We start from the raw sequence: 10,232 nt of genomic DNA on the forward strand, positions 1-10,232 counted from the left end.
AAAAAAAAAAATTACCCTTTACTTGACCAAGCCTACTTCACTTGTCTTGAGCTGGAAATAAAATGAGATCCACTTGAAGTAAATAGAGTGAAGAAGGAAATATTATTCATAGAAGAAAGTTGGAGATTTATTGTCAGAAAAAAAGGCTTATATGTGTCAGCAAGAGAACAGATATCTGGCACATGCTGTAACTGTCATGAGGGAAAACACAATCTGCGGGCTTTCAAAGGTAGAAGAAGGTAGCTCTAAGGAAAGTTTTAAAGAAGATGATATTTGAATTTCACCAAGAGGAACTTTGACATATAGTTACTTGGGAAAATATTCTCAGAAAAGAGAAGTGTGTGGGAAAAGTCATAAAGAAAATAAAATGTAGTATCATGGAAAACATTGCAGCGTGAATACGGAATATGACATTGAAGGAAAATAGTGAGGACCAAGAAAAGTAAATTGGGATTTAGGCAGTCTAAATAATTTGATATTTCAGTGGGCACACTGTAACCACTGATATTTTTGTGCAGAGACACGATAAAATTTTAATAATTAAAGGACAAAAATCTTACAGAAACAATGCTTAGAATAAATAAAGCTAGAGAAAAGCGTGGAGAAGGAAATGGCCACCCACTCCAGTGTTCTTGCCTGGAGAATCCCAGGGATGGGGGAGGCTGGTGGCTGCCGTCTATGGGGTCACACAGAGTCGGGCACGACGGAAGCGACTTAGCAGCAGCAGCAGCAGCAGAGAAAAGCAGGGGCAGGAAGACCAGTTAGAGAGCCATCACCATCATCTCATCAGGAAATATTGAGACTGGAGCCAATAGAGTAAATTTGGAATAATAAAATTTAGGACAGATTCTTCAGAAATTGGAGGATACAGGAGCATCAGGACTGAATATGAAAGTCAAGGAAAAAGACAGAATTAAAGATTATACAGAGTATCTGAATAATGCCTGTTGAATGCTTTTGATAGAACAATGGAGCACATAATCGGTGGCAGATTTCAGTAAGATCATGCATTTTATCTAACTTGCTTTGGAATTTAAATGCTTATTTACTTTTATTAGGGACAGTAAAGGTAACAAGATAACAATAATATCTATCATACTTTTATTAGATTCTTATTGCTGCTGTAATACAAATGTAGAGGCTTAAAACAACATACATTTATTATTTTACAGTTCTGGAGATCAGAGATCCAAAATTAGTTTCACTAGAATAAAATCAAGATGTTGGCACAGTTATGTTCTTTTCAGAGAGACAGGGAGAACCTATTTTTCTGTCCTTTCTACCTTCTAGAGGCTTCCTGCATTCCTTAGCCTATGGCTCCTTCTTCCACCTTCAGATATGGAAGTAAATATCTTCAAATCTCCCTCTGACTCATATCAACTCACTCACTTACCTTGTTCATGCATGAGTGTGAGGACTCTCAGTTACATTGGGTTCAATGGAATAATTCAGAATGTTTCCTATTTCAACATCCTTAAATTAATTTTATCTGCAAGGTCTCTTTTGCCAGGTATGGTAGTATATACACAGGTTCTGAGGATTAGGATGCAGACATTTTTAGGAGAAAATATTATTCTACTAACAACTGTATTATAATGTGATGAACACATAGGGAAAAAAGCATACTGGCCTAACATTTCAATATCTTGCTGATATGCTGTCATTTTTCTGGATGTTTAGAATATAAAAATTTGTTGGCATAACCAAATGCTACATTGAGCTATTTAGATGCTTCTCTTTTAAATTACTAAAATTATTACCACATTTGGAAATCATGTACTTGATTATTTGGATACTTTAGGAAAGTGTGGTAATCTGGACCAAAACACCACTCTATTTAAAGATTCTCACAAGTCAGGTGGTTTCTATCACTCCATCTGCTTCTTCTAGGCTTGGATGTGTGACTCGCATTGGCCAGTGGTCATTAGAAAACATGACACAGGCTGAGGTTTTAAGAGAGTGTTCACGTCCAGACATCCTCTGTCTTGATTGTTTTTGCTTTCATGGCCTGACCAAGCTGGGCTACACTTCCGGAGGATAAGAGACATGAAGAGAGGCATCGGCCATCCATGTTTAGCACCCATACCAGTTAAGGGCTCAGGCACGTGAATGTGGTCCTCATAGGGTATCCAGCGCCAGGAAAGTGGTCTAGACCATAAGAACAATCCAGCAAAGCCACAAAAATACTTAAGCATTTTTCATGTTTCAGTCAAGAAATGTGAAAAATAAATGCTTCTTTTTTAAGTCACTAATTTTGTGGTGATTAGCTAGATGGCAAAATATAACTTATTCAGAAATTACTACTGTGGTGTTCATTCAACTGGTATTGGAAGGTAGCCCCCCTGTCAAGAAAGCAAATGCCCTCTAGAATCTCATTGCACTTTTTATCAGATGATGTGAATTGACAAAGAATATTTATCTTAGTTGTGATCTAATATTTTGATTTAGTACTGAGCCATTTTTGAAAGGTCACATTAAACACACAATTTTAGTAATTAGAAGCCCCAACCCCACTGAATACTTTAGCTATTTAGTGTATTCCAGTCTTTTCAATCAAGGATAGGTGGGTTTGTGAGTGCCTTATATGGCTGCCTGTAAAGCTCCCCTACATTCCACTGCAGCTTCCTTTTAGAGCACAGTTACTTGAGTCAATTAGGAGAGCCCAGATTCAAACACTCTGGACACCTGACAGATTCACACTCTAAAAATCATGTTCTTATTTTCCCCATTTTTAGTGACTTAAAAAATAAAAAGTCATTAGAGCTTACACTAGAGAATCTCAGAGTAATGCACTGGGCTTCCCAGGTGGTGCTAGTGGTAAAGAATGTGCCTGCCAATACTGGTGACAGAAGAAAGTTTCATCCCTGAGTCAGGAAGATCCCCTGGAGGAGGGCACGGCAACCCACTCCAGTATTCTTGCTGGACAATGCCATGGACAGAAGAGACCGGTGGGCTACAGTCCCTAGGGTTGCACAGAGTTGGACATGACTTGAAGCGAATTAGCAGCAGCAGCTGCTGCTGCTGCTGTCATTTCAGTCGTGTCCGACTCTTTGCGACCCCATAGATGGCAGCCCACCAGGCTCCCCTGTCCCTGGGATTCTCCAGGCAAGAACACTGGAGTGGGTTGCCATTTCCTTCTCCAATGCATGAAAGTAAAAAGTGGAAGGGAAGTCGCTCAGTCGTGTCCGACTCTTCGTGACAGAGTAATGCATTAGAGAATAATTTTTTTTTAAAGAAGAATGCCATATTGTTCTCCCAGAAACTTGACTCGCAAGAGTTCTTCCCAAACCAGGAGGACGTGGCAGCTTTTCTTGTGCGTTTCTCTTTCTATCTGAATGAGACAAAGCATTTGGTGTGTACTAGATTGGTGCTGTTTCTTACTGATGTTTATTGTTAGAAGGGAGATAATTTTTTTGTAATGTTTAACCAATATTATATTTTATTCACTATAAGTCTTGTTCTCTTGTAGTTCCTTATCTATTTAATCAAAGACATTCCCAATTTAGAAGGACGGAGTCATCGTAAAGCGATTGTTTTGCTTGGGAAATGGCTTCTTATACAAAAAGAAAAAGTGGTAACTATGAAACAAAGTTCTGAACAGTTTACATACCTATATTGCTTATTTTTCATCCTACTATATATATATATATATATTTGTATAATATAAACTTTAAATTTTGGGAAAAAATTAATTTTGAGAGAAGCATATACTACCTCTTCTTTTCTAAAACAATAGCATGAAAAGATAAATCTTTCAAGGTAGTTGATTCATATATATATCCACATTTATATTTATATATATATATATATATATATACACACACATAGGTGAAAAAATGTGGATATTTTACCAAGAATTATAATCCATCCAGTTTAATTCTGAAGAGACTATTTTGAATTCTTATTGAGAAAATATACTGCCATAATATTAATAGCACAGTGGAGAATAATAAATTATTTTCCATGTTATTAAAACATATTTAGTGTTATATAAAATAGAATTCATGTCTTTTTTTAATGAAATGAAAGAATAGTCTACCAAGCTTAGAATAAGTGGCAACTCAATATGAGTTCTCATTTTATTTTTTTAATGTTTAATGTAGAAAGCAATATAAATAGAATTTCATGAATAAAAACTGAAATATAAAAATTCAATAATATTTTTGCATTTAAATAATCACATTAGAAATCAATCTCTCTCAGACTTTGAATAAATTGTCTTTTCCAGAGTGATTCTCTTTTATATCAGAATTTTTTAAGTTGCCCTTGTGGGAATAATTTCATTGCTATCAATTTGTAGTTTGAGGAATGTAATTGTTGAGTGCTGTTCCTAAGGCAATGGATACTATTATGTTTTTAATATCTATTTTTATGAGCATTTTCAATTTTTACCCTTTTTTCATTAAAATATTTTGCCTCTAGCACTTCCTGCTTCTCTAACTCTGTACATGCTTATTTTGTATAAAACTTTCAGAAATGTGGTTGACCATGGTTAGAACTTTGTAATAGTATCATTGTCCTAACTTATTTTTATCGGGGTTTTATTAAAAGGGCTAAAAATTACTCATATATCATATTAATTCATCATATGTAATTTCAGTGAGGTTAGATATTGACTTTTTTCACAGATAATGTATTTGACTCCTTTAATTATTAGAATAAAAGGAATATTCCTAAGAGTGAGGATGCCTAAGTGTATTATATAATGTGTATTTATATTTAATAATGCTTGAATACATGTATGCTTATTTATAAACCTATATACAAATACTTATATGCATATTCATACATATACACATTGTATATTTACGTACATGCATACAAATATTTACCTGAAAAAATATCTTAAATGGCTTAAACAAGTGAAATCATAGCATGACACATATGTGGCCAAGTAAATACCAAGAACACAGAATGAAAGTGGGCAGATATGACAAACAATTTTATTGAAATTACCACACCAGAGCCTAAATTTATATCTTTTCTTCCAGTCTCTACCTTTGCAAGTTATTCTCTATATTTCTTCTAGAATAAGTTCCCAATTTGAAAAAATAATCATGTGCTGACTTTCCCGGTGGCTCAGATGGTAAAGCGTCTGCCTACAGTGTGGGATACCTGTGTTCAGTCCCTGGTTTGGGAAGATCCTCTGGAGAAGGAAATGGCAACCCACTCCAGTATTCTTGCCTGGAGAATCCCATGGATGGAGGAGCATGGTAGGCTGCAGTCCATGGGGTCGCAAAGAGTTGGACATGGCTGAGTGACTTCACATCACTGTTCTACTCAAACCACTTCAGTGAGATTTCATTTTTCTGTTGACTTCCAGAGTGTTAAAAGTTTATAGGGCCACATTTTATGCCTCTAACAAAATGGCTCCTGCCTAATTCTCCAATCTTATCTTTCACCATTTCATACGCCAAATCTGCACTCGACATTTGTTGTTCAGTCGCCAAGTTATGTCTGACTCTGACATCCTAAGGATTGTAGCAAGCCAGGCTTCTCTGTCCACTCTCTCCAGGAATTTGCTCCAACTCATGTCCATTGAGTCAGTGAGGCTCTCTAACCATCTCATTCTCTGTCGTGCGCTTCTCCTCCTGCCCTCAATCTTTCCCAGTATCAGGGTCTTTTCCAATAACTGGGCTCTTTGCATCAGGTTTCCCTTGTGGCTCAGCTGGCAAAGAATCTGCCTGCAATGCAGGAGACCTGGGTTTGATCCCTCGGTTGGGAAGATCCCCTGGAGAAGGGAAAGGCTACCTACTCCAGTATGCTGGCCTGGAGAATTCCATGGACATGTATAGTCCATGGGGTCACAAAGAATCAGACACAACTGAACGACTGTCGCTTACACCTTCACTTGCATCAAGTGGGTTTCCCTGGTGGCTCAGATGGTAAAGAATCTGCATGTAATGCAGAAGACCTGGGTTTGATCCCTGGGTTGGGAAGATTCCCCTGGTGAAGAGAAAGGCTACTCAGTTGAGTATTCTGGCCTGGAGAATTCCATGGACAGAGGGACCTGGCAGGCTACAGTCCCTGGGGTCTCAAAGAGTGAGACACAGCTGAGAAACTTTCATTTTGCAACAGGTGGCCAAAATATTGGAGCATCACCTTAGCATCAGTCCTTATAATGAATATTAAGTGTTAATTGCCTTTAGGATTGATTGGTTTGATCTCCTTGCTGTCCAAGGGACTCTCAACAGTCTTCTCTAGCACCATAATTTAGAAATTTCAGTTCTTTTCTGCTCAGCCTTCTTTATGGTCCAACTCTCATCTGTACATGACTACTGGAAAAATCGTAGATTTAACTTTAAGGACATTTGTTGGCAAAGCGATGTTTTTGCTTTTTAATATGCTTGTCTAGGTTTGTCATAGTTTTCTTCCAAGGAGCAAGCACTTTTTAACTTTGTGGCTGCAGTTACCCTCTGCAGTAATTTTGGAGCCCAAGAAAATAAAATATATCACTGTTTCCACTTTCCCCCCATTTGCCATGGAGTGATGAGACAGGATGCCATGATTTTAGTTTTTTGAATGTTGAGTTTCAAGCCAGCTTTTCCACTCTCCTCTTTCACCTTCATCAAGAGACTCTTTAGTTCCTCTTTGTTTTCTGCCATTAGAGTGGTATCATCTGCATATCTGAGGTTCTTGATATTTCTCCCGGCAATCTTCATTCCAGCTTGTGAGTCATCCAGCGTAGCATGATATACTCTACACAGAAGTAAAACAAACAGGGTGACAATATACAGCCTTGATGTACTCTGTTTCTAATTTTAAACTGGTCCATTGTATCATGTCCAGTTCTAGCTGTTGCTTCTTGACCTGCATACAGGTTTCTCAGGAGACAAGTAAGGTGGCCTGGTATTCCAATCTCTAAAAGGATTTTCCACAGTTTGTTGTGATCCACATAGTCAAAGGCTTTAGCATAGTCAATGAAGCAGAAGTATATGTTTTTCTTAAACTCCCTTGCTTTTTCTATGATCCAACAAATGTTGGCAATATCATCTCTGGTTCCTCTGCCTTTTCTAAATCCAGCTTGTACATCTGAAAGTTCTCGGTTCACATACTGCTAAAGCCTAACTTTAAAGATTCTGAGCATCACCTTGCTAGCATGTGAAATGAGCACGATTGTATGGTAGAGTAAACATTCTTTGGCAATCCCTTCTTTGGGATTGAAATTAAAACTGGCTTTTTGAAAGACTTGGTAATGGCGACGGGTTTGTCGGAGCGCCATAACATGGTGTGGGAAGTGAAGAGCAACCAGATGCCTGATGCGGTGCAGAAGCTCCTGCTAGTCATGGACAAGAGAGCGCCCGGAGTGAGCGACTCGCTGCAGCTGCTGCAGTGCAAGGAGACGCTGCCCTCCTCGCCCGGGTACAACTCTTGTGATGAGCACATGGAACTTGATGATCTTCCTGAACTTCAGGCTGTTCAGAGTGATCCTGCTCAATCTGCCATTTACCAGCTGAGTTCAGATGTGTCTCATCAAGAATATCCAAGACCATCTTGGAACCAGAATACCTCAGAAATATCAGAAAATACTTACGGTGAAAATGAAGTGGATTGGCTAACAGAACTAGCAAATATTGCCACCAGCCCACAAAGTCCACTTATGCAGTGCTCATTTTACAACAGATCATCTCCTGTACACATCATAGCTACTAGCAAAAGTTTACATTCCTATGCGCGCCCTCCACCGGTGGCCTCTTCTAAGGGTGAGCCGGCCTTCCCTCATCACTGGAAGGAGCAAACACCAGTCAGACATGAAAGGGCAAACAGTGAGTCGGAATCTGGCATTTTCTGCATGTCCTCCCTTTCAGATGATGATGACTTGGGGTGGTGCAATTCCTGGCCTTCAACTGCTTGGCACTGTTTTTTGAAAGGCACACGACTGTGCTTTCATAAGGGAAGCAATAAGGAATGGCAGAATGTGGAAGACTTTGCTAGAACCGAAGGCTGTGATAATGAGGAAGACCTCCAGATGGGCACTCACAAGGGCTATGGTTCTGATGGTCTAAAGTTGTTATCACATGAAGAAAGTGTATCATTTGGTGAGTCTGTACTGAAGTTGACTTTTGATCCTGGTACAGTGGAAGATGGTTTACTTACTGTAGAGTGTAAACTGGACCACCCTTTCTATGTTAAAAATAAAGGTTGGTCATCGTTTTATCCAAGCTTGACTGTGGTACAGCATGGCATTCCATGTTGTGAAATTCATATTGGTGATGTATGTCTACCTCCTGGACACCCCGATGCCATTAATTTTGATGATTCAGGTGTTTTTGATACATTTAAAAGCTATGACTTCACGCCTATGGATTCTTCTGCCGTTTACGTGCTAAGTAGTATGGCTCGTCAGCGTCGTGCGTCTTTGTCTTGTGGAGGACCTGGAGGTCAAGACTTTGAAAGATCTGGATTCAGTAAAAACTGTGGCTCACCGGGATCATCACAGCTCTCTTCCAGTTCTTTGTATGCTAAAGCTGTCAAAACCCACAGCTCAGGGACTGTGAGTGCCACTTCTAACAAGTGCAAAAGACCAATGAATGCCTTCATGCTTTTTGCCAAAAAATACAAAGTTGAATATACTCAGATGTATCCAGGGAAAGATAACAGAGCCATAAGTGTGATCCTTGGTGACAGGTGGAAGAAAATGAAGAATGAGGAGAGGAGGATGTATACATTAGAAGCAAAGGCTTTGGCTGAAGAACAAAAACGTTTAAATCCTGACTGTTGGAAAAGGAAAAGAACCAACTCAGGCTCACAGCAACATTAAACCGGATGCTTGACTGCTGATGGAAAGATTTAAGATGAAGGTCTCACCATTTGTCCTGAATCCGTGTGACCATAAGATACCGATAGCATTGAGTCTTGAAATGATTTAATAATGAGTGAGGATTTGCTTTCTCCATTAGAGCATTAAGTAAGCTAAAACTATCAACATTGTAAACCAAATTGCCTTATTTTTCTTCCAAACTTCATATATGTCTATCAGGTAATATAGGCTTGAAAATTGATATCCTGTGGTGCTAAAGTACAGTAGAAAAGAGAGGAGAAGTGTATACATGTTTTATTTTAAATTGTACAAAAGGGGAATTTAAAAATATGTAACTGCTGTTTATACATTGGCTCCTTACTGCTTATTAATCTGTATTGTACACATAATGGGGTGAAGCAGAAGCCGGGAGCTGGCCTTCCTTGAACAGCCACCACATGGCTCAGCATCTGTGCCAAACATGGGGGCTCCTAGTCTGGCCAGTGCCAAGAGGTTGCCAGGACACAGGGCCGGTGGATGGTGCCAGTGCCAGCCTATGAGCCTATGAGCCACCTGCCACGGCTCCCGAGCTGAGTTGGACACACTGGGCGGCGCCCACCCTCGACTTCAGTGGAGACCCAGCCCAGGCCAAGGTAAAGTTAGTTAATAGCATTGGGATATAGTCACTGTAATGGTGCTGTTAACAGTTGACACCATTGTATTTTTCACTCTGTGTCCTATATCTCCTCAGCCACGTATCTTAATACCGTTTTTGTCATCGTGTCTATGGTGGGGGCGGACTTTGCACTCAAGCGGTGCCACACTTGCACTTTACTTTCCTCCAGCTGTCTACAACGAGAGCAAACACAACGGCAGCAGAGCTGCGTCTGCTCTGAGCTACAGTCATGGCTTTTCGTGTTACTCACCAAGTGGTGTTTCTGGTTAGGAATCACAGCTATAAAATTGATTTCAGTTCATTACACTTCTTCATGATGTTGCCCCTAAATTTTGCACACTATATTCTTGTATATTATTTCAAATAAAATGAAAAAAATTGTTTAAAAAAAAAAACTGGCTTTTTCCAACACTGTGGCCACTGCTGAATTTTCCAAATTTGTTGGCATATTGAACACAGCACTTCCACAGCATCATCTTTTAGGATTTGAAAATTCCAACTGAAATTCCATCACCTCCACTAGCTTTATTCATTGTGGTGCTTCCTGAGGCCCACTTGACTTCACATTCAGGATGTCTGGCTCTAGGTGAGGGACTACATTATGGTTGTCTGAGTCATTAAAACCTTTTTTGGGTATTTCTTCTGTGTATTCTGGCCACCTCTTCTTAATCTCGCTGCTTCTGTTAATTCCTTGTCATTTCTGTCCTTTATTTTGTCCATCTCTTCATGAAATATTTCCTTGGTATCTCCAATTTTCTTGAAGAGATTTCTAATCTTTCCTATTCTGCTGTTTTCCTCTATTTCTTTTCATTGTTC

The 10,232-nt window shown here is 39.2% G+C and overlaps 1 pseudogene; it reads left to right on the top strand.

The window, feature by feature from the left end:
- The first annotated feature begins 7,186 nt into the window (after positions 1-7,186).
- On the top strand, positions 7,187-9,811 carry LOC138421569 (HMG box-containing protein 1 pseudogene; annotated as a pseudogene).
- The last annotated feature ends 421 nt before the right edge of the window (positions 9,812-10,232 follow it).

Source organism: Ovis canadensis, chromosome 16 (genome assembly GCF_042477335.2).
Source record: "Ovis canadensis isolate MfBH-ARS-UI-01 breed Bighorn chromosome 16, ARS-UI_OviCan_v2, whole genome shotgun sequence".
NCBI lineage: Eukaryota > Metazoa > Chordata > Mammalia > Artiodactyla > Bovidae > Ovis > Ovis canadensis.